At 47.2% G+C, this 22,913-nt stretch overlaps 1 protein-coding gene across 7 annotated transcripts in view; it reads right to left on the bottom strand.

Moving 5' to 3' along the window:
* IPO11 (importin 11) overlaps positions 1–22,913 on the bottom strand; it is a 1,123,558-nt gene that overhangs the window by 378,776 nt on the left and 721,869 nt on the right. The window lies entirely within an intron of this gene.

Below are 22,913 nucleotides of genomic sequence, written 5' to 3'. Positions count from 1 at the left end.
TCTTGGTAACTGATAACGGACACGGACGCTCACCAACGGACACGGACGCTGAGCGACTTCCACGTGTATGCAGACGCTAAGGCCTGCGACTCGGTCTGGCGGGTTTTATCTCCAGTGTACACAACCGCAGCGTCTAAGCTGCGACCGAGTACACTCGTGGTAGCGTCTGAGCCGGAAGTGAGGTCATTCAGTTCATGAAACGAGAGACACGCGGGAACTGGCCATGAACTCGGAGGAGGGACGGCCAGGAGAGCGTCTGAATCCCCCCGTTGACTTAAACTCCCAGGATCGCGGCCTCTACCTAGTCCTGGCGCCTATGATCCCCGGAGCGTAGCGCTGTCACACTCGAGATGTTCGGCGCATCAACACACTGTTTGTAGTCTCCACCAAATCAGTGTAGCTGTGTCTTGACCCCTCTAGTAAGAGGAACTCCATAGACTCACCGTCTCCCCATGCTCCGGCCACAGCCTGGTTACGTCTGCTGGACCTGCTAGAACATCCGACACAGACGCCCGTCGAGACAGCACTGATACCCGAAGGTAAGCGTTGTTGCGACCCGGTGGGGAGTTGTTGGAGCGACTCTTTCTAATATGCGTTTAAGACGCTGCTAAGAGAAGTCGCTCAAAAAAAATAATATAAAAATAAAATAATAAAAGCTTTAGGCTGCTTTATTCACAGCAGCCCTGTGACCATGCGGCTTTCTGCCGCACCAAGCAAAAAACTGATCTGACTGAGTCAGTGGGCGGGACTATATAGTGGAGGCCTAAATGCATCCTGGGAGGCCAGAAAGCTCGTGACCGTGTTGGTGCCATTTTCGCTGTCGCTCGACAATATCCCAATGTTATCCTGTGGATAATCCTGTGGACAAAGCCAGAGAAAATCTCTCAATACAGTTTTGTTAAAATAAATAAAATGTGTCAGTGAGTAACGGCTACACCTGTGCTACTGCTTGGTGACCTGGAAAACATGAACTGTTTGGGGTCCTGAGACAGAGTTTGAGAACCACTGTACTAAGTAAGTATTAATGGGAAGAATGGGCCTTACTAGGATAGTGGGGCTGTGTGTACATGATATCAGTGCAAAGCTGTAAAGGTAGGTTGGTATTTGTTCTGGACCACTACTTTCATTGAACATATGAGAATATGGTAGCTGATCATGTCTTTTTTTCCTATATAGAATACAATGTATGTCCTCTAATGTTGCATCATGGACATATAGGGAGGGAATCAAATGTTATCGCACCCCCGATCTCCCATCTAATGTGACGGGAGATTGCGGGTCGATATTCAATTTATCGCTCCCATTACACTTGGGTTTAGGCCCGCAAAGCACTATCGCAGGTAGGAGGGGGGCAAGACATTTGAATCCGCCTCATGGTGACCTTTTTTTATTTTTTCTGCAGTAAACCTGGGCTGGTCCATAATCAGAAATCTGCCACTCTAAATCACGGACATCATATTTCATTCTTAGCCATGATACGCCAATCACTGCAATGTGCCCCAACGTGACACATGATTAAAGGAAGCAACATTTTTTATAAAGATCTATTGCTCTGCTTTTGGTGTGGTAGCATCAAAGTTTTATGTCCTGCTGTCCTATACTATGGTCTATGAGTGATATGCCGCTTCCGAAATTCATGTGCTGTCAATGTACAAATCGAATGCATCATATGTTTTAAAAGTGTAATGTTTATGGGTTCCACGGTCTGGTTATCAAGGCATTTTTTTTTCCTGAGTTTACATACATTGTGCTCTTAGACATAACTCAGCACAAGTAAAGCATTGTATAAATGCTGCAGATTAGGGATTTGGATGCAAAATAATAGGCATTAAATCAATAACCTCAATTAAAAATATTGTGCTACAGTAATCAAAACATGACACCGTAGTATGTACCACCTGAGTGCAGGTGAAAATTACCTGCTTACTACAGAACTACTGTAATTCCAAGCGATGGTCAACACTTTACTCACTAAAGAACTACAGTACAGACCCGTCAAAGTTTAATTTTTTGCTATCAGTGACAGGTATAAAGGCCCATACACATTAGACGATGTTGCGCTGTGAGCGACATCGTCTAATGTTTCCCCCTCCCGGGCCGGCCGGCGGCCGACTATACACACTGAGCGATATGACCGCTCATATCGCTCAGTGACGTCACGCCCCCGCCAGCCCTGCATGAAGGTCGTGGACGACAGTCCACATCCTTCATGCATGCCCTACCGACAGCGACGATCGTTGCCGACCCGCGGGGCCGCGCATCGGTCGTCGCTGGCGGCATACACACTTGACGATAAAATGAGCGACGTCGCTCAAGGAGGGGGAAAATGAGCGGCGTCGCTCATTTTATCGTTAAGTGTGTACGGACCTTAAATACAGAAGCGGGAACAAATAAATATAATAAACAAACTTTGATACGTTCCACATAAATAAAAATCAACCTTTAACTGTGCGTTATGTTTACTCTCCGAAGAAAGTGTTTAAATTCACACTTAAGTAAGTTTAACTTACGGGGCTGAGAAAAGCATTTACACTGTAGATTTAAAGAAACCCCTTTGCAAGAAAAATTCAATTTGAGTGCATCCAGCAGCTTATACTTTTAACAAATTGAGTTCATTCATGTCTGAAAACAATAACAATGAAATAACTTAGTTTTTCATATAACAGTGTTTTCTATCCTTGAATAGTAAATGGAAGTGTTTTTCCTTTAACATGCTGCCAGACGTTATTAGAATAGAGCCAGAAAAACGAAAAATAATTACCCTGTGTAAGAGAAAAAGATCAAAGGTAACAAAAAGAATACATACAAACTGAAATTAAAGGGATTGTAATTATTATTTGAAAAGATTGAATTGTATAGCCTAAATAAACATCTCGGGTAGAAAGTGTAAATTAGAAGGCAAAATTGCATTTTTCTAAACACGTTTCCACTAGTGCCTGTAAATGACATTATTTAAAAGCAATGTGGAAGGAAAAGTCATTTGAGTATATTACTACTATTTTAAAAATATCTTTTGTTAAAGCTTCTCTACATGAATAGGCTTTTCTGCACAGAGAAACATATTTGTGCACAAACTACTGTAGCATTTATAAATATCAGTGAATGCTGCTATACTTATTTGTATAATAAATTAGGATCTGTAGTTTCACAGCAGCTGGAGGGCTGTATATTGAATATCTCTACCATACAGTAATCTCTGAGAATTTACACTGTTCCAGGACTAAACCGAAGCGGAGTGTCAGGGTCCATCCGAACCCATGAAACTTATGTGCTAGACACATGATAGAAGCTTGTCTAATAATGGTGGTCACCTAAGAGGATCTGTAAATGCCCCAAATTGGGATCTATCTATTCTCCAAGAAATTGCCTAAGAGTATCCCCAGGTGGATCTTTGAACCATTAACAAATGAGTAAGATGGAAGGGAAAGTAATATATTCTTAAACTGGCATGGCCAGATCCCCAGTGCCCTTGGAGTTCTGAAGAGTATCAAGTCTAACCTTGCCCGCCTATCCCCCTACACCAGTTATTAAACATATCTACAGTAGTTGTAGTGTGAAAAATCTTTCCCAGGAGATATGAGACTGTTGTAATGGGAAGAAATATTTAGCCTCTAGAATCATTCTGAGTAGAGTCATGCATCCTCTAACTGGCAGGATAAGCTTCTTAGCTCTATGGAATTTAGGTTCGAGGTACTCAGTAATCATATCTACTGTATATTAAGCTTAACATATTATGAGCAGTGGCGACAAGAGAGGGGGGAACGGTACTAATTACCCAGACCAAGCTGCTGGGGGAGCCAGGGTCAGCTGCTCTGGCAATGTGCCAGAGTCTTTGCTCACTAGTGCACATACACCATCTTCCCAAATATCACTGGGAAGATGGAGTTGGCCGAGGAGGAGGGACATGCAGCCCACAAGCAAGGTAAGAATCGGGTGTCCTCGTCCGTGCCCTCCCCTCGATTTGAATAGGGCCCGCAATTATAATTTTTTTGCATTGTATTATTTTGTGGGGGTGTGGACACGCCCCCTTTTAGGCCACACCCCCATTGATTATTGAGGCCCGGTATTGCTCTCTACACCCCTTAGGCATCAGGAATAATCCACATCCCCAAGTATATAAAGTTAGTGGCCTACAACCATGAATGATAGGTACACATTTCACCGTACTTAGACCACCCAATGAGAAATTGTTATGTGTCTCAGTTTATATGAAGGTCCAAACAAATTCAGAACGTTAAGAAGCGAGACCAGCAGATTAATCTGGGCCCACCAGAAACAGCATAACTTAATCAGCATACAGTGCAATGCGCAACCATGTGGGGACAGCAAATACTGGGACTGGAATAGATCAAGCACAATAGTAAAAAATAAAATAAAAAAATGGGCAGACAAATGTGGGCACCACTGCATAGTCCCCAAAGACCAAATGTGACTGTTCTGCAGTCATTACCCAGATCCAATGAAGCCTACTCTGAGTCCAAAACAGGTAAGCTCACAACTCAGATATCCCACTCATTCGAGTCAAAGGTCTTAGCAGCAGCCAAGATCAGTACCACTGCTAGCTCTGCAGCCAACTGGGTCGTCTGAAGATATATGTAGAAACGCTGGAGATTGATGGGTGAGGACTACAGTAATTGGAAGCCTGAGCCGTGTGATACATTGTTCACCAGTGCTCTTGTGCTACCATAGGTGAAAAAAAAAGAAGTAATTTTAAAATCTTCATGCTCGCTCTCTAAATGGGAAGTTCTCCTTTATTTATGCAGTGCTATGGTAGAATTTACTCCAGAATCCACTGCAAATTTAGCAATGGACTTCATTTTAATATCAAACCACTTCCTCCATAAATGAGAATCTAGATGCACTTATAAGGTCAACAATACCAGTATCGATATTCATAGGGGGGTATTCAATTAGCTGTGAGGTTTACCCCGAAACTAATTGCCAGCAAAATTCCCTGCAGTGCAGTGAAAGGCTATTCAATTAAAATAAGATTTTAAACCTACCGGTAAATCTTTTTCACCTAGTCCGTAGAGGATGCTGGGGACTCCGTAAGGACCATGGAGTATAGACGGGCTCCGCAGGAGACATGGGCACTACAAAGAACTTTAGAATGGGTGTGCACTGGCTCCTCCCTCTATGCCCCTCCTCCAGACCTCAGTTAGAGAAACTGTGCCCAGAGGAGACGGACAGTACGAGGAAAGGATTTTAGTTAATCTTAGGGCAAGATTCATACCAGCCCACACCATCCACACAGTATAACCTGGAATATACGCAACCAGTTAACAGTATGAACAAAACAGTATCAGCCAATGACTGATCTTAACTGTAACATAACCCTTATGTAAGCAACAACTATATACAAGGTCATGCAGAAATATGTCCGCACTGGGACGGGCGCCCAGCATCCTCTACGGACTAGGAGATAAAGATTTACCGGTAGGTTTAAAATCTTATTTTCTCTTACGTCCTAGAGGATGCTGGGGACTCCGTAAGGACCATGGGGATTATACCAAAGCTCCAAAACGGGCGGGAGAGTGCGGATGACTCTGCAGCACCGATTGAGCAAACATGAGGTCCTCATCAGCCAGGGTATCAAACTTGTAGAATTTTGCAAAAGTGTTTGAAACCGACCAATTAGCTGCTCGGCAAAGCTGTAAAGCCGAGACGCCTCGGGCAGCCGCCCAAGAAGAGCCCACCTTTCTAGTGGAATGGGCCTTTACCGAATTTGGTAACAGCAATCCAGCCGTAGAATGAGCCTGCTGAATCGTGTTACAGAGCCAGCGAGCAATAGTCTGCTTAGAAGCAGGAGCGCCAACCTTGTTGGCTGCATACAGGACAAACAGTGCCTCTGTTTTCCTAATCTGAGCCGTCCTGGCTACGTAAATTTTTAAGGCCCTGACTACATCAAGTGACTTGGAATCCTCCAAGTCTCCCGTAGCCACAGGCACCACAATAGGTTGGTTCATATGAAACGATGACACCACCTTAGGCAAAAATTGAGGACGAGTCCTCAACTCAGCTCTATCCACCTGGAAAATGAGATAGGGGCTTTTGTGAGACAAAGCCGCCAATTCGGACACCCGCCTTGCAGATGCCAAGGCCAACAACATGACCACCTTCCAAGTGAGAAATTTTAATTCAACTGTTTGAAGAGGCTCAAACCAGTGAGATTTTAGGAACTGCAACACCACGTTAAGGTCCCATGGTGCCACTGGGGGCACAAAAGAAGGCTGGATGTGTAGCACTCCCTTTACAAAAGTCTGGACTTCTGGGAGAGAAGCCAATTCCTTCTGAAAGAATATAGATAGGGCCGAAATCTGTACCTTTATGGAGCCTAACTTCAGGCCCATATCCACACCTGTCTGTAGAAAGTGGAGAAAACGGCCCAGGTGGAAATCTTCCGTAGGAGCATTCTTGGCTTCACACCAACATACATACTTCCTTCAGATACGGTGATAATGTTTCGCCGTCACCTCCTTCCTAGCCTTTATCAGAGTAGGGATGACTTCCTCCGGAATACCTTTCCCAGCTAGGATTCGGTGTTCAACCGCCATGCCGTCAAATGTAACCGCGGTAAGTCTTGGAATACGCAGGGCCCCTGCTGCAACAGGTCCTCCCTGAGAGGAAGAGGCCATGGATCTTCTGTGAGCATCTCCTGAAGATCTGAATACCAGGCCCTTCGCGGCCAATCTGGAACAATGAGTATTGTCTGCACTCTTTTTTGTCTTATGATTCTCAATATTTTTGAGATGAGAGGAAGAGGAGGGAACACATAGAACGACTGAAACACCCATGGTGTCACCAGGGCGTCTACTGCTACTGCCTGAGGGTCCCTTGACCTGGCACAATACCTCCGAAGCTTCTTGTTGAGGCGTGACACCATCATGTCTATTTGAGGAAGTCCCCAAAGCCTTGTTATCTCTGCAATAACTTCTTGATGAAGTCCCCACTGTGTCTGCTGAGGAAATCTGCTTCCCAGTTGTCCACTCCCGGAATGAAGACTGCTGACAGAGCGGTTACGTGATTTTCCGCCCAGCGAAGAATCTTGGTGGCTTCCGCCATTGCCACTCTGCTCCTTGTCCCGCCTTGGCGGTTTACATGAGCCACGGCTGTGACGTTGTCTGATTGAATCAGAACCGGTAGGTCGCTAAGAAGATTCTCCGCTTGTCGTAGGCCGTTGTATATGGCCCTCAATTCCAGTACGTTGATGTGTAGACAAGCCTCCTGGTTTGACCACAGTCCCTGAAAATTTCTTCCTTGTGTGACTGCTCCCCATCCTCGGAGGCTCGCGTCTGTGGTCACCAGAACCCAGTCTTGAATGCCGAACCTGCGACCCTCTAGAAGTGAGCACTCTGCTGCCACCACAGGAGAGACACCCTGGCCCTGGGGGACAGGCTTATTTTCTGATGTATTTGTAGATGGGACCCCGACCACTTGTCCAGAAGGTCCCACTGAAATGTCCTCGCATGGAACCTGCCGAAGGGGATGGCCTCGTAGGCCGCCACCATTTTTCCCAGAACTCGAGTGCATTGATGAACTGACACTCTTTTTGGTTTTAGCAGGTCTCTGACCATGTTCTGGAGTTCCTGGGCTTTTTCCATTGGGAGAAAAACCCTCTTCTGTTCCGTGTCCAGAATCATGCCTAGGAATGATAGCCGGGTCGTTGGAATCAATTGTGACTTTGGTAGATTTAGAATCCAACCGTGCTGTTGCAGCACTCGCAGGGAGAGCGACACGCTTTTTTAGCAATTGATCTCTCGATCTCGCTTTTATCAGGAGATCTTCCAAGTATGGAATTATTGTGACTCCTTGCCTGCGCAGGAGCACCATCATTTCCGCCATTACCTTGGTGAAAATCCTCGGGGCCGTGGAAAGCCCAAACGGCAACGTCTGAAACTGGTAATGACAGTCCTGTACAGCGAATCTCAGGTACGCCTGATGAGGAGGATATATGGGGACATGAAGGTATGCATCCTTTATGTCTAGTGACACCATAAAATCCCCCCCCTTCCAGGCTGGAGATCACAGGTTTAGGGATTTTAGATTCAGAATGGGTCGGACCAAACCATCCGGTTTCGGGAAAACAAACAGGGTTAAATAGTACCCTTTCCCCTGTTGGACTAAGGGAACCTTGATAATCACTTGCTGTTGACACAGCTTTTGAATTGCAGCTAACACTATTTCCCTCTCTGGGGGAGAAGCTGGCAAAGCCGACTTGAAAAATCGGCGAGGAGGCACCTCTTCGGATTCCAGTTGGTAGCCTTGGGATACGATTTCCATCGCCCAATGATCCACGTCTGACAGAACCCAGACCTGGCTGAAGAGTCGAAGACGTGCCCTCACCGGTGCGGACTCCCTCAGTGGAGCCCCAGCGTCATGCGGTGAATTTAAGTAGAAGCCGGGGAGGACTTCTGCTCCTGGGAACTAGCCGTAGCAGGCATTCTTTTCCCTCTACCCTTACCTCTGGCGAGGAAGGAAGAGCCCCGACCTCTTCTGGACTTATGCGACCGAAAGGACTGCATCTGATATTGTGGAGTTTTCTTTTGCTGTGGGGGAACATAAGGCAAAAAAATTAGATTTTACTCACCGGTAAATCTATTTCTCGTAGTCCGTAGTGGATGCTGGGAACTCCGTAAGGACCATGGGGAATAGCGGCTCCGCAGGAAACTGGGCACAACTAAAAGAAAGCTTTTAGACTACCTGGTGTGCACTGGCTCCTCCCACTATGACCCTCCTCCAAGCCTCAGTTAGGATACTGTGCCCGGAAGAGCTGACACAATAAGGAAGGATTTTGAATCCCGGGTAAGACTCATACCAGCCACACCAATCACACCGTATAACTTGTGATACTATACCCAGTTAACAGTATGAAATATAACTGAGCCTCTCAACAGATGGCTCAACAATAACCCTTAGTTAGGCAATAACTACATACAAGTATTGCAGACAATCCGCACTTGGGATGGGCGCCCAGCATCCACTACGGACTACGAGAAATAGATTTACCGGTGAGTAAAATCTTATTTTCTCTGACGTCCTAGTTGATGCTGGGAACTCCGTAAGGACCATGGGGATTATACCAAAGCTCCCAAACGGGCGGGAGAGTGCGGATGACTCTGCAGCACCGAATGAGAGAACTCAAGGTCCTCCTCAGCCAGGGTATCAAATTTGTAGAATTTTGCAAACGTGTTTGCCCCTGACCAAGTTGCAGCTCGGCAAAGTTGTAAAGCCGAGACCCCTCGGGCAGCCGCCCAAGATGAGCCCACTTTCCTCGTGGAATGGGCTTTTACTGATTTAGGATGCGGCAATCCAGCCGCAGAATGCTCCAGCTGAAATGTGCTACAAATTCAGCGAGCAATAGTCTGCTTAGAAGCAGGAGCACCTATTTTGTTGGGTGCCTACAGGATAAAAAGCGAGTCAATTTTCCTGACTCCAGCCGTCCTGGAATATAAATTTTTAAGGCCCTGACTACGTCCAGTAACTTGGAATCTTCCAAGTCCCTAGTAGCCGCAGGCACTACAATAGGTTGGTTCAAGTGAAAAACTGATACCACCTTAGGGAGAAACTGGGGACGAGTCCTCAATTCTGCCCTATCCATATGGAAAATCAGATAAGGGCTTTTACAAGACAAAGCCGCCAATTCTGACACACGCCTGGCCGAAGCCAAGGCCAATAACATGACCACTTTCCACGTGAGATATTTCAAATCCACAGTTTTAAGTGGCTTAAACCAAAGTGATTTTAGGAAACTCAACACCACGTTGAGATCCCAAGGTGCCACAGGAGGCACAAAAGGGGGCTGAATATGTAGCACTCCCTTTACAAATGTCTGAACTCCAGGCAGTGAAGCCAGTTCTTTCTGGAAGAAAATCGACAGCCGAAATCTGGACCTTAATGGAACCCAAGTTTAGGCCCATAGTCACTCCTGACTGTAGGAAGTGCAGAAAACGACCCAGCTGAAATTCCTCTGTTGGGGCCTTCCTGGCCTCACACCACGCAACATATTTTCGCCAAATACGGTGATAATGGTTTGCGGTTACTTCTTTCCTGGCTTTTATCAGCGTAGCAATGACTTCCTCCGGAATGCCCTTTTCCTTTAGGATCTGGAATTCAACCGCCATGCCGTCAAACGCAGCCGCGGTAAGTCTTGGAACAGACAGGGCCCCTGCTGTAGCAGATCCTGTCTGAGCGGTAGAGGCCATGGGTCCTCTGATATCATTTCTTGAAGTTCTGGGTACCAAGCTCTTCTTGGCCCATCCGGAACCACGAGTATCGTTCTTACTCCTCGTCTTCTTATTATTCTCAGTACCTTTGGTATGAGAGGCAGAGGAGGGAATACATAAACCGACTGGTACACCCACGGTGTCACTAGAGCGTCCACAGCTATCGCCTGAGGGTCCCTTGACCTGGCGCAATATCTAGTTTTTTGTTTAGGCGGGACGCCATCATGTCCACCTGTGGTCTTTCCCAACAGTTTACCAACAGTTGGAAGACTTCTGGATGAAGTCCCCACTCTCCCGGGTGTAGGTCGTGTCTGCTGAGGAAGTCTGCTTCCCAGTTGACCACTCCCGGAATGAACACTGCTGACAGTGCAAACGTGATTTTCCGCCCATCGGAGAATCCTTGTGGCTTCTGCCATCGCCCTCCTGCTTCTTGTGCCGCCCTGTCGGTTTACATGGGCGACTGCCGTGATGTTGTCTGATTGGATCAGTACCGGCTGGTTTTGAAGCAGAGGCCTTGCCAGACTTAGGGCATTGTAAATGGCCCTCAGTTCCAGAATATTTATGTGTAGGAACGACTCCTGACTTGACCAAAGTCCTTGGAAATTTCTTCCCTGTGTGACTGCCCCCCACCCTCGAAGGCTGGCATCCGTGGTTACCAGGACCCAGTCCTGTATGCCGACTCTGCGGCCCTCTTGAAGATGAGCAATGTGCAGCCACCACAGTAGAGATACCCTGGTCCTTGGAGACAGGGTTATCAGCCGATGCATCTGAAGATGCGATCCCGACCACTTGTCCAAGAGGTCCCACTGAAAGGTTCTTGCATGGAACCTGCCGAATGGAATTCTGCTTCGTAAGAAGCTATAATTTTTCCCAGGACTCGTGTGCAGTGATGCACCGATACCTGTTTTGGTTTCAGGAGGTCTCTGACTAGAGATGACAGCTCCTTGGCTTTCTCCTGCAGGAGAAACACTTTTTTCTGTTCTGTGTCCAGAACCATCCCCAGGAACAGTAGGCGTGTGGTAGGAACCAGCTGTGACTTTGGAATGTATAGAATCCATCCGTGCTGTTGTAGCACTTCCCGAGATAGTGCTACTCCGACCAACAACTGCTCCTTGGACCTCGCCTTTATAAGGAGATCGTCCAAGTACGGGATAATTAAAACTCCCTTTTTTCGAAGAAGTATCATCATTTCTGCCATTACCTTGGTAAAGACCCTCGGTGCCGTGGACAGTCCAAACGGCAGTGTTTGGAATTGGTAATGGCAATCCTGTACCACAAATCTGAGGTACTCCTGGTGAGGATGGTAAATGGGGACATGTAGGTAAGCATCCTTGATGTCCAGGGATACCATGTAATCCCCCTCCTCCAGGCTTGCAATAACCGCCCTGAGCGATTCCATCTTGAACTTGAATTTTTTTATGTATGTGTTCAAGGATTTCAAATTTAAAATGGGTCTCACCGAACCGTCCGGTTTCGGTACCACAAACAGTGTGGAATAGTAACCCCGTCCTTGTTGAAGTAGGGGCACCTTGACTATCACCTGCTGGGAATACAGCTTGTGAATTGCCTCTAGCACAGCCTCCCTGCCTGAGGGAGTTGTCGGCAAGGCAGATTTGAGGAAACGGCGGGGGGGAGACGCCTCGAATTCCAGCTTGTACCCCTGAGATACTACTTGAAGGATCCAGGGATCCACCTGTGAGCGAGTCCACTGATCGCTGAAATTTTTGAGGCGGCCCCCCACCGTACCTGGCTACGCCTGTGGAGCCCCCGCGTCATGCGGTGGACTCAGAGGAAGCGGGGGAAGAATTTTGATTCTGGGAACTGGCTGACTGGTGCAGCTTTTTCCCTCTTCCCTCGTCTCTGTGCAGAAAGGAAGCGCCTTTGACCCGCTTGCTTTTCTGAAGCCGAAAGGACTGTACCTGATAATACAGTGCTTTCTTAGGCTGTGAGGAAACCTGAGGTAAAAAATGTTCTTCCCAGCTGTTGCTGTGGATACGAGGTCCCAGAGACCATCCCCAAACAATTCCTCACCCTTATAAGGCTCTATGTGCCTTTTAAAGTCAGCATCACCTGTCCAGTGTCGGGTCTCTAATACCCTCCTGACAGAATGGACATTGCATTAATTCTGGATGCCAGCCGGCAAAATATCCCTCTGTGCATCCCTCATATATAAGACGACGTCTTATGTTCGCAAAATAGTATCCCTGTTTGACAGGGTTACAGACCACGCTGCAGCAGCACTATCTGCAGGTCTCAGTCTAGTACCTGAGTGTGTAAATACAGACTTCAGGATAGCCTCCTGCTTTTTATCAGCAGGTACCTTCAAAGTGGCCGTATCCTAAGACGGCAGTGCCACCTTTTTTGACAAACGTGTGAGCGCCTTATCCACCCTAGGGGATATCTCCCAGCGTAACTTATCCTCTGGCGGGAAAGGGTACGCCATAAGTAACTTTTTAGAAATGACCAGTTTCTTATCGGGGGAACCCACGCTTTTTCACACTTCATTCACTCATTTGATGGGGGAACAAAACACTGCCTGCTTTTTCTCCCCAAACATAAAACCCTTTTTTAGTGGTACTTGGGTTAATGTCAGAAATGTGTAACACATTTTTTATTGCCGGGATCATGTAACGGATGTTCCTAGTGGATTGTGTATATGTCTCAACCTCGTCGACACTGGAGTCAGACTCCGTGTCGACATCTGTGTCTGCCATCTGAGGGAGCGGGCGTTTTTGAGCCCCTGATGGCCTTTGAGATGCCTGGGCAGGCGCGGGCTGAGAAGCCGGCTGTCCCATAGCTGTTACGTCATCCAGCCTTTTATGTAAGGAGTTGACACTGTCGGTTTATACCTTCCACCTATCCATCCACTCTGGTGTCGGCCCCACATTTATCGGCATCTGCTCTGCCATCACATAAGCCTCCTCATCAAACGTGTCGACACAGCCGTACCGACACACCGCACACACACACACACACACACACAGGGAATGCTCTGACTGAGGACAGGACCCCACACAGCCCTTTGGGGAGACAGAGAGAGAGTATGCCAGCACACACCAGAGCGCTATATAATTTTGGGATTAACACTATATTGAGTGAATTTTTCCCAATAGCTGCTTGTATATACAATATTGCGCCTAAATTTTGTGCCCCCCCCCCCCCTCTTTTTAACCCTTTGAGCCTGAAAACTACAGGGGAGAGCCTGGGGAGCTGTCTTCCAGCTGCACTGTGAAGAGAAAATGGCGCCAGTGTGCTGAGGGAGAAGCCCCGCCCCTTTTTCAACTGACTTTCTCCCGCTTTTTCTGGAATACTGGCAGGGGTAATTTTACATCTATATAGCCTCTAGGACTATATATGATGTAGATTTGCCAGCCAAGGTGTCATATATTGCCCTCAGGGCGCCCCCCCCAGCGCCCTGCACCCTCAGTGACCGGAGTGTGAAGTGTGCATGAGGAGCAATGGCGCACAGCTGCAGTGCTGTGCGCTACCTTGGTGAAGACCGAAGTCTTCTGCCGCCGATTTTCCGGACCACTTCTTGCTTCTGGCTCTGTAAGGGGGACGGCGGCGCGGCTCCGGGAACGAACACCAAGGCCAGTTCCATGCGGTCGATCCCTCTGGAGCTAATGGTGTCCAGTAGCCTAAGAAGCCCAAGCTAGCTGCAAGCAGGTAGGTTCGCTTCTTCTCCCCTTAGTCCCTCGATGCAGTGAGCCTGTTGCCAGCAGGTCTCACTGTAAAATAAAAAACCTAAAATAAACTTACTTTCTTTCTAGGAGCTCAGGAGAGCCCCTAGTGTGCATCCAGCTCGGCCGGGCACAGAAATCTAACTGAGGTCTGGAGGAGGGTCATAGTGGGAGGAGCCAGTGCACACCAGATAGTACCTAATCTTTCTTTTAGAGTGCCCAGTCTCCTGCGGAGCCCGTCTATTCCCCATGGTCCTTACGGAGTTCCCAGCATCCACTAGGACGTCAGAGAAAGTAGATTTACCCGCGGTAGCTGTGGAAACCAGGTCCGCTAGACCTTCCCCAAATAAAACCTCACCCTTGTAAGGTAAAGCCTCCATATGCCTCTTTGAGTCTGCATCACCCGTCCATTTGCGGGTCCACAGGGCTCGCCTAGCCGCAATCGCCATGGCGTTGGCTCTCGAACCTAGCAGCCCAACGTCTCTCTGAGCGTCTTTCATATATAAGACTGCGTCTTTAATGTGACCTAAGGTCAATAAAATGGTATCCCTATCTAGGGTGTCAATGTCAGCTGACAAGGTATCTGTCCAAGTTGCTACAGCGCTACAAACCCAAGCCGATGCTATTGCCAGTCTGAGTAAAGCACCCGTATGTATATAAATAGATTTTAAGGTAGTTTCCTGTCTGCGATCAGCAGGATCCTTGAGGGCTGCCGTGTCTGGAGACGGTAGCGCCACCTTCTTGGATAAGCGCGTTAAAGCCTTGTCCACCCTGGGCGAGGATTCCCACCGTACCCTGTCCTGTGCAGGGAAAGGATACGCCATAAGAATCCTCTTGGGAATCTGCAGCTTTTTGGCTGGACTTTCCCAATCCTTTTCAAATAACACACTCAGCTCATGAGATGGGGGAAAGGTTACCTCAGGTTTCTTTTTCCTTAAACATGTGTACCCTCGTGTCAGGGACAGAGGGGTCATCTGTGATATGCAAAACATCTTTTATTGCAATAATCATATAATGAATACTTTTTGCCACCCTTGGGTGTAACCTTGCATCATCGTAGTCGACACTGGAGTCAGAATCCGTGTCGGTATCAGTGTCTGCTATTTGGGATAGGGAACGTTTTTGAGACCCTGAAGCGTCCTGTGACACAGTCAAAGCCATGGATTGACTCCCTGCTTTTTCCCTGGACTCTGCTTTGTCCATCCTTTTATGTAATAAGGTCACATTTGCATTTAAAACATTCCACATGTCCAACCAATCAGGTGTCGGCGTTGCCGACAGAGACACCACAATCATCTGCTCCATCTCCTCCTTAGATGAGCCTTCCGCTTCAGACATGCCGACACACTCGTACCAACACCCCCACACACACAGGGATATATTTATATGGAGACAGTTCCCCAATAAGGCCCTTTGGAGAGACAGAGAGAGAGAGAGTATGCTAGCACACACCCAGCGCCAACTGACACTGGAAACAAATTCCCAGATAAATAGCGCTTTTATATAATTATATGTATATAATACACTCACTGCGCCTTACAAGTGCCCCCCCCTCTTTTCTGCCCTGTGTCACCGTGTTCAGCAGGGGATAGTCCGGGGAGCCAGCTTCTCTGCAGTGCTCTGTGGAGAAAATGGCGCTGGTTAGTGCTGAGGGATCAAGCTCCGCCCCCTCAGCGGCGGGCTTCGGTCCCGCTCAATTTTGTAATACTGGCGGGGGATTATAATATATACTGCCTCCGCAGCCTATATATGCCTGATAGCCAGTCCTAGAGGTTTATTATTGCTGCCCAGGGCGCCCCCCCCTGTGCCCTGCACCCATTAGTGCCTGCCGTGTGTGTTGTGTGTGGGAGCAATGGCGCGCAGCGTTACTGCTGCGCGTTACCCCAGAGAAGATCTGAAGTCTTCTGCCGCCTTTGAAGTCTTCTTTCTTCTTATACTCACCCGGCTTCTATCTTCCGGCTCTGTGAGGAGGACAGCGGCGCGGCTCTGGGACGAACGGCGTGGGGAGACCTGCGTTCCGACTCCCTCTGGAGCTAATGGTGTCCAGTAGTCTAAGAAGCAGAGCCTATCATTTAAGTAGGTCTGCTTCTCTCTCCTCAGTCCCACGATGCAGGGAGCCTGTTGCCAGCAGTGCTCCCTGAAAATAAAAAACCTAACAAAATTATTTTTCAGAGAAACTCAAGAGAGCTCCCCTGTAATGCACCCAGTCTCCTCTGGGCACAGGATCTAACTGAGGTCTGGAGGAGGGGCATAGAGGGAGGAGCCAGTGCACACCCATTCTAAAGTTCTCTGTAGTGCCCATGTCTCCTGCAGAGCCTGTCTATACCCCATGGTCCTTACGGAGTCCCCAGCATCCTCTAGGACGTAAGAGAAATAAAATTAGAGTATGTCTTGTGAATATCCTATATTACAGTATTATAAACCTGACGCACCAAGCCCCCTCAGGTTATAGAATATAGGGATAGCAAGTTGAGTGAGAGACACAAAATGAAAATCACCCAGCAAGCTAATGCACACACATATAGTCACAGTTGTACAATGCAGAGGTTATTACAAACAATAATACTGCACTGGACGAGCTTATATATATATATATATATATATATATATATATATATATATATATATAGCTATGTAATCAATAGATATAACACTGCACAGTAAGAACTGGATGTATATCACAGGGTACTTGTACCAGAGAACCCTGACTAAATGCACTCTTTCTTAACTATCACTGTCTAAATGACATGTAGAATACTTAAGTGTCTTGTAAAGTCACAGCGCTGACTACCAGGCGGCTTTACAAAAGAGGATTTGCCCAAGCAGTCCCAGGAACAGTGTAGCTGAGAGAAATGGCGCCCAAACACTGACAGGGAGTGAGGGAGAGACAGATATGCAGCTCCAGGGCAGGAACATTTACTGTAAATGGTGCCTGGGGCTGGGGGAGGGGCTCCAGGTCTAAGCCTTATCCCCTCTGCTGGCAAAACCACCTGGTACTGCGGGTTACATATAAAAAGGTTTAGAGAGAAAACCTGACCTGCACCCATTCCCTGGTGATCTAGTGGGATCCACTGCCAGCGCGCGCGGCCCCCCTCCCACCGGCGACGCTGGATCGCGATACAGCACGGTCCCGCGAGCGGGACCCACTCACCACCTCCTGAAGCGTGGCCACGCGATCCCGGAGAGCCCCAGTCGTGTGTGCCTGACAGGAAGAAAACCAGAGCCTCCCGCTGTAGTTACCCGGCAACCAGGGTGCGGGAGTGTACAGCGCCGCTAGGGAGAGATGGAGCTGCAGCAGTGTATGTCTCCTGACATCTACACACTGCTACAGCCCTTGAAGTCTTCACTTTTCTTCATAAAAAGCTCTTCTTAGGGCTGCCTGAAGCAGCCCCTCTGTTACGTGCCTGCTATCTGCGGCACCAACTACAAAACTGAGCTCCTGTGCAGGGAGGCAGGGTTATAGAGGAGGCGGCGCTATGCATCTTGGGAACAGTCAAAGCTTTTGAGCCTGTTGGTGCCTCGGATCAAGATCCTACTCTACACCCCAATGTCTATCCCCAATGTCTATCTTTGTGGAGCCCAGTGTACTCCGCAGCAGAAACTATTTTTCTACATTACACTGATTAATTTAATGTGTGACACTTGTAAATCTGTGTGCGAAGGAGTCTGAATCTGTATACGAAGTGCAACATAAAACGGCTGCAGCTTTTCCCCCATGCCAAGCTGCATTGTGCTTCATCTGCAACTTTGTACATGTTTAAAACTAATTCCTGTGGGGCTAAAGTTGCAGCCCAGCGCCTGTAGTACACTGAGTGATATTTCACTGCATCTGCGATGTGAATAAGGTGCAAAATAATCATAAGGACAGAAATCACTTAGACCTTAAATGAAAGTAAAGTGTCAAGGACCAATCTCACCCCATTTAACGCTACTAAAGTGACAATGAATCTCTCTTCCCTGTGATATGCTGCCCGGTGTCAATGCCACCCGGCAGACAATAAGAAGGGACCGATTTCATTTTGTAATTAGATAATAGCAATAAAAGTAAGTATATCTGGTACAAATAGTAAAAATCTTCAACAGGAATATTTCAGGTAACGGGGCTGATTCTGAGTTGGAGGCAGCCACGTCCAAGTCTGCGTCTTTTGGGTGGATGCTCATCTGCAACTTTATTCAAATACCACTACAAAGCCCTTCCCTGGTGCACATCCGTGCAGTTGAATGTGCAAGGACAGAGACGTCCACTGACAGCTCCCATACCCATTGGAGCGTCATCGAAATTTGTACTAGATTTATCGCAGTTGCAGTTTCTCCGTCTGAGTGGGACCTTCTATGTGAGCGGTTGAGCGTGCGTGTACGCAATAACATTCAGCGACCATCACTGCCGAGAAATGCCCAAATATACTGTATTTTCATCACTAGCAAATAAAATAACAAAAAAACTCATTTGGAATGATTCTGCAGCCCTTGTCAAAATATCTACTGCAGATGAGGAACATATGGCCACAAAACAATCAGAATAGAACCATTGTTGTTAAAAGAAAAGATTGGTAACAAACAAGTGATGCAAATATGCAATGAGCATCAGCAACCCCACACTCTTTATATTGACTGTTCTTATAATCTTCATAATCAAAGCCCACAAACATCTGCATAGTGTTCCCAAGACTCAGCGTTCACTTATCGTAGTTTCTGAAGAAAAGAATATAATATGAAAAAAGTGCTGCTAGGAGCAGATGTTCTTTTCCCAGAAACACTGTGCAGTATTGCATGGGAGGTAAAACTGACACTACACAGGGGTCATTTTGACAAGGATGTTCAATTTAGTCTTAAGCTTGGTCGCTTACTTAGAATTGTAGTTGGTGTAAAGTCTTTTTCTTTTGCTTCGTTTTAGTCAAAACTTAGTCAGTGGATTCCAGTTTTCATTTGAGTCTAATTTTAGTCAGTGTTTTAGTTATAACTGTATACTTTAATAGATTTTGCTGAAGATCTTTTCTCTAAAATTCCCTTGAGAAGTTAGCAAACCTTTAACTAAGTGTTTAGTAATCTAAGCTCAGTAGGCTGAGAATGTGTTACATACTGAGTATGACTTACCGCAGTACTCCCATATATCAAATACAAAATGAATGCCTTAAGCTTGTTAGACCATAGGTCTGCAAACTCGGTCCTCAATACCCCACACAGTGCATGTTTTGCAGGTCTCCTCACAGAATCGCAAGTGAAATAATTAACTCCACCTGCGGACCTTTTAAAATGTATCTGTGAGTTATTAATACACCTGTGCACCTGCTGGGTTACCTGCAAAACATGCACTGTGTGGGGTAATGAGGACTGAGTTTGCAGACCTATGTGTTAAACCAGTGGTTCTCAAACTCAGTCCTCTCCACACAGTGCATGTTTTGCAGGTCACCCAGCAAGAGCACAGGTGTATTAATTACTCACTAACACATTTTAAAAGGTCCACTGGTGGAGCTAATTATTTCACTTGTGATTCTGTGAGGAGACCTGCAAAACATGCACTGTGTGGGGTCCTGAGTACTGAGTTTGAGAACCTGTGTGTAATGGGGCCTACACATTTAAAGATCCGCCGCCGAGCTGCCCAACGGCGGATACGGGCGACAGGCGACCCGGCGGGGGGGCAGTGACGGGGGGAGTGAAGTTCCTTCACTCCCTCGTCACCCGGCTCCATAGAAGTGCAGGCAAATATGGACAATCTCGTCCATATTGGCCTGCATGCAAAGCCGACGGGGCACCAGCGATGAACGAGCGCGGGGCCACACATCGTTCATCGCTGGTGACTCCACACTGCACGATATGAACGTTATCTCGTTCATTGATGAACGAGATCGTTCATATCTTGCAGTCAAATCGCCCAGTGTGTAGGGCCTATTAGACCAAACCACCTCAATATACAATCCTAGTTCCTTCACAACAGGTCATATTTATTTTGTGCAAATATCTAGAACACATAGGGGTATATGCAATTGCGGTCGAATTCCCGAAATTGTCGAATTTCGGGTCATTTTCGCCCCAAAAAAAAATTCGCCTATGCAATTCAGTGCTTTCCGACCAAAAAACGGACTTTCAAAATTCGACTTTTTGAAATTCGAATTTTTGCAAATTCGACTTTTCTGCAATGATACAAGTGCTGCAATTCGACCAAAGCATATTCAATTCAAGTTTGGAAATTCGACAGCAGTGCTTTTAGACAGCAAATTCGTCATTTTCAATCCGCCACACTTTGGAGGGTGAAAACAATAAAAAAAATTTTAAACATGTTTTTTTTTGTGTTTTTTTTTTTAGGAATAGCATATCTATTTATATTAGAAGGGATTAGGTACTTTTTTTTTTTTTGGGGAGGCACAAATATTATTTTTATATTTTTTAAAATATTATTTTTTATTTTTTTATTTTTTATTGCTGGAACGGTAAAATCCTAAAAAAAAATGGCGTGGGGTCCCCCCTCCAAAGCATAACCAGCCTCGGGCTCTTCGAGCTGGTCCTGGTTCTAAAAATGCGGGGGGAAAATTGACAGGGGATCCCCCGTATTTTTAAAACCAGCACCGGGCTCTGCGCCTGGTGCTGGTGCCAAAAATACGGGGGACAAAACGAGCAGGGGTCCCCCGTATTTTTAACACCAGCATCGGGCTCCACTAGCTGGACAGATAATGCCACAGCCGGGGGTCACTTTTATGCCGTGCCCTGCGGCCGTGGCATTAAATATCCAACTAGTCACCCCTGGCCGGGGTACCCTGGGGGAGTGGGGACCCCTTCAATCAAGGGGTCCCCCCCCCCCAGCCACCCAAGGGCCAGGGGTGAAGCCCGAGGCTGTCCCCCCCCATCCAATGGGCTGCGGATGGGGGGGCTGATAGCCTTTTGTGATAATGAAAAGAATATTGTTTTTTCCAGCAGTACTACAAGTCCCAGCAAGCCTCCCCCGCAAGCTGGTACTTGGAGAACCACAAGTACCAGCATGCGGGAGAAAAGCGGGCCCGCTGGTACCTGTAGTACTACTGGAAAAAAAATACCCAAATAAAAACAGGACACACACACCGTGAAAGTAAAACTTTATTTCATACGTCGACACACACATACTTACCTATGTTCACACGCCGACATCAATCCTCTTCTCCATGTAGAATCCAGGGGTACCTGAAAATAAAAGATCAATATACTCACCTCAGCCATGGTCCAGAGATAAATCCACGTACTTGTAGAAAAAAACAAACCGCAAATACCCGACCAAACGGACTGAAAGGGGTCCCATGTTGACACATGAGACCCCTTACCCCGAATGCAGAGAGACCTGTCAGTGACAGCTGTCACAAAAAGGTCTCTAAAGCCAATCAGGAAGCGCAACTTCGTTGCGCTCATCTGATTGGCTCTGCGCGTCTGAGCAGACAGCGCATCGCACAGCCCCGTCCATTATATTCAATGGTGGGAACTTAGCGGCTAGCGGTGAGGTCACCCGCCGGTCAGCGGCTGACCGCGGGTTAACCCCACCGCTACCCGCAAAGTTCCCACCATTGAAAGTAATGGAGCGGCTTTGCGATGCGCTGTCTGACAGCTCAGACAGTGCACAGCCAATCAGGTGAGCGCCACGGAAGTAGCGCTTCCTGATTGGCTGAAGGGACTTCAGTGACAGGAGTCACGTGATGTCCCGGCATTCGGGAGAAAGGGGTCTGATGTGAAAGCATGGGACCCCTTTAAGTCCGGTATGGAGCGGGTATTTGCGGTTTGTTTTTTTGCCAAGTACGTGGATTATCTCTGGACCTGGATTTACCTCTGGACGCTGGAAGGTGAGTAAAATTTTTTCACAGGTACCCTCGGATCGTCGGAGACCGTGGCAGTCGGCGTGTCAACATAGGTAAGTATGTGTGTGTCGGTAGTGTGTAATAAAGTTTTACTATCAAGGTGTCTGTGTACTGTTTTTATTTGGGTATTTTTTTTCCAGTAGTACTACAGGTACCAGCGGGCCCGTTTTTCTCCCGCATGCTGGTACTTGTGGTTCTCCAAGTACCAGCTTGCGGGGAGGCTTGCTGGGACTTGTAGTACTGCTGGAAAAAACAATATTCTTTTCATTATCACAAAAGGCTATCAGCCCCCCCATCCGCAGCCCATTGGATGGGGGGGGACAGCCTCGGGCTTCACCCCTGGCCCTTGGGTGGCTGGGGGGGGGACCCCTTGATTGAAGGGGTCCCCACTCCCCCAGGGTACCCCAGCCAGGGGTGACTAGTTGGGTAGTTAATGCCACGGCCGCAGGGCACGGCATAAAAGTGACCCCCGGCTGTGGCATTATCTGTCCAGCTAGTGGAGCCCGATGCTGGTGTTAAAAATACGGGGGACCCCTACTCTTTTTGTCCCCCGTATTTTTGGCACCAGCACCAGGCGCAGAGCCCGGTGCTGGTTTTAAAAATACGGGGGATCCCTGGCCAATTTTTCCCCGGATTTTTAGAACCAGGACCAGCTCGATGAGCCCGAGGCTGGTTATGCTTTGGAGGGGGGGCCCCACGACATTTTTTTTCAGTTTTTTCCCCGTTTTTTAAAATCGCTGCAAAATCCGCCAAATCGGCCGATTTTCGCCCGCGGTTCTGGCGAATCCGTTTTTCATTGAATATGGTGAATTCCGGCAGCCACCTTCCGGAATTCACCTGTCGAATTAAGTCGAATTAAAAAACGGCGAAAAATTGCCGCGATTCGCCGTGAATTGCATATACCCCATAATTGTTCTTTAAAAATGTAAAACCCTACTTCGTGTTAATTTTGACAAGAATTTAAAATTTAGTTTTAGTCTTCATCCTTGTCTTTTCATTTTATATTAGTCAAGATTTAGTCAGTGGATCTTGGTTTTCATTCTACTCCTTAAATAAACTGTAGTCGATGAATACTTTCAGTCAAAATTTTCATCGACAAAATAAACACTGCTACAACATAAATGCACTGTAAAAATAAATATGTATATATTATTAACTACTGTACAGCAGATGCAGACACTTTTGAAGGTAAGAGA

This window comes from Pseudophryne corroboree, chromosome 1 (genome assembly GCF_028390025.1).
Source record: "Pseudophryne corroboree isolate aPseCor3 chromosome 1, aPseCor3.hap2, whole genome shotgun sequence".
NCBI lineage: Eukaryota > Metazoa > Chordata > Amphibia > Anura > Myobatrachidae > Pseudophryne > Pseudophryne corroboree.
Note: the sequence above shows the minus strand (reverse complement) of the source record. Positions and strands in the feature narration are given on the sequence as shown.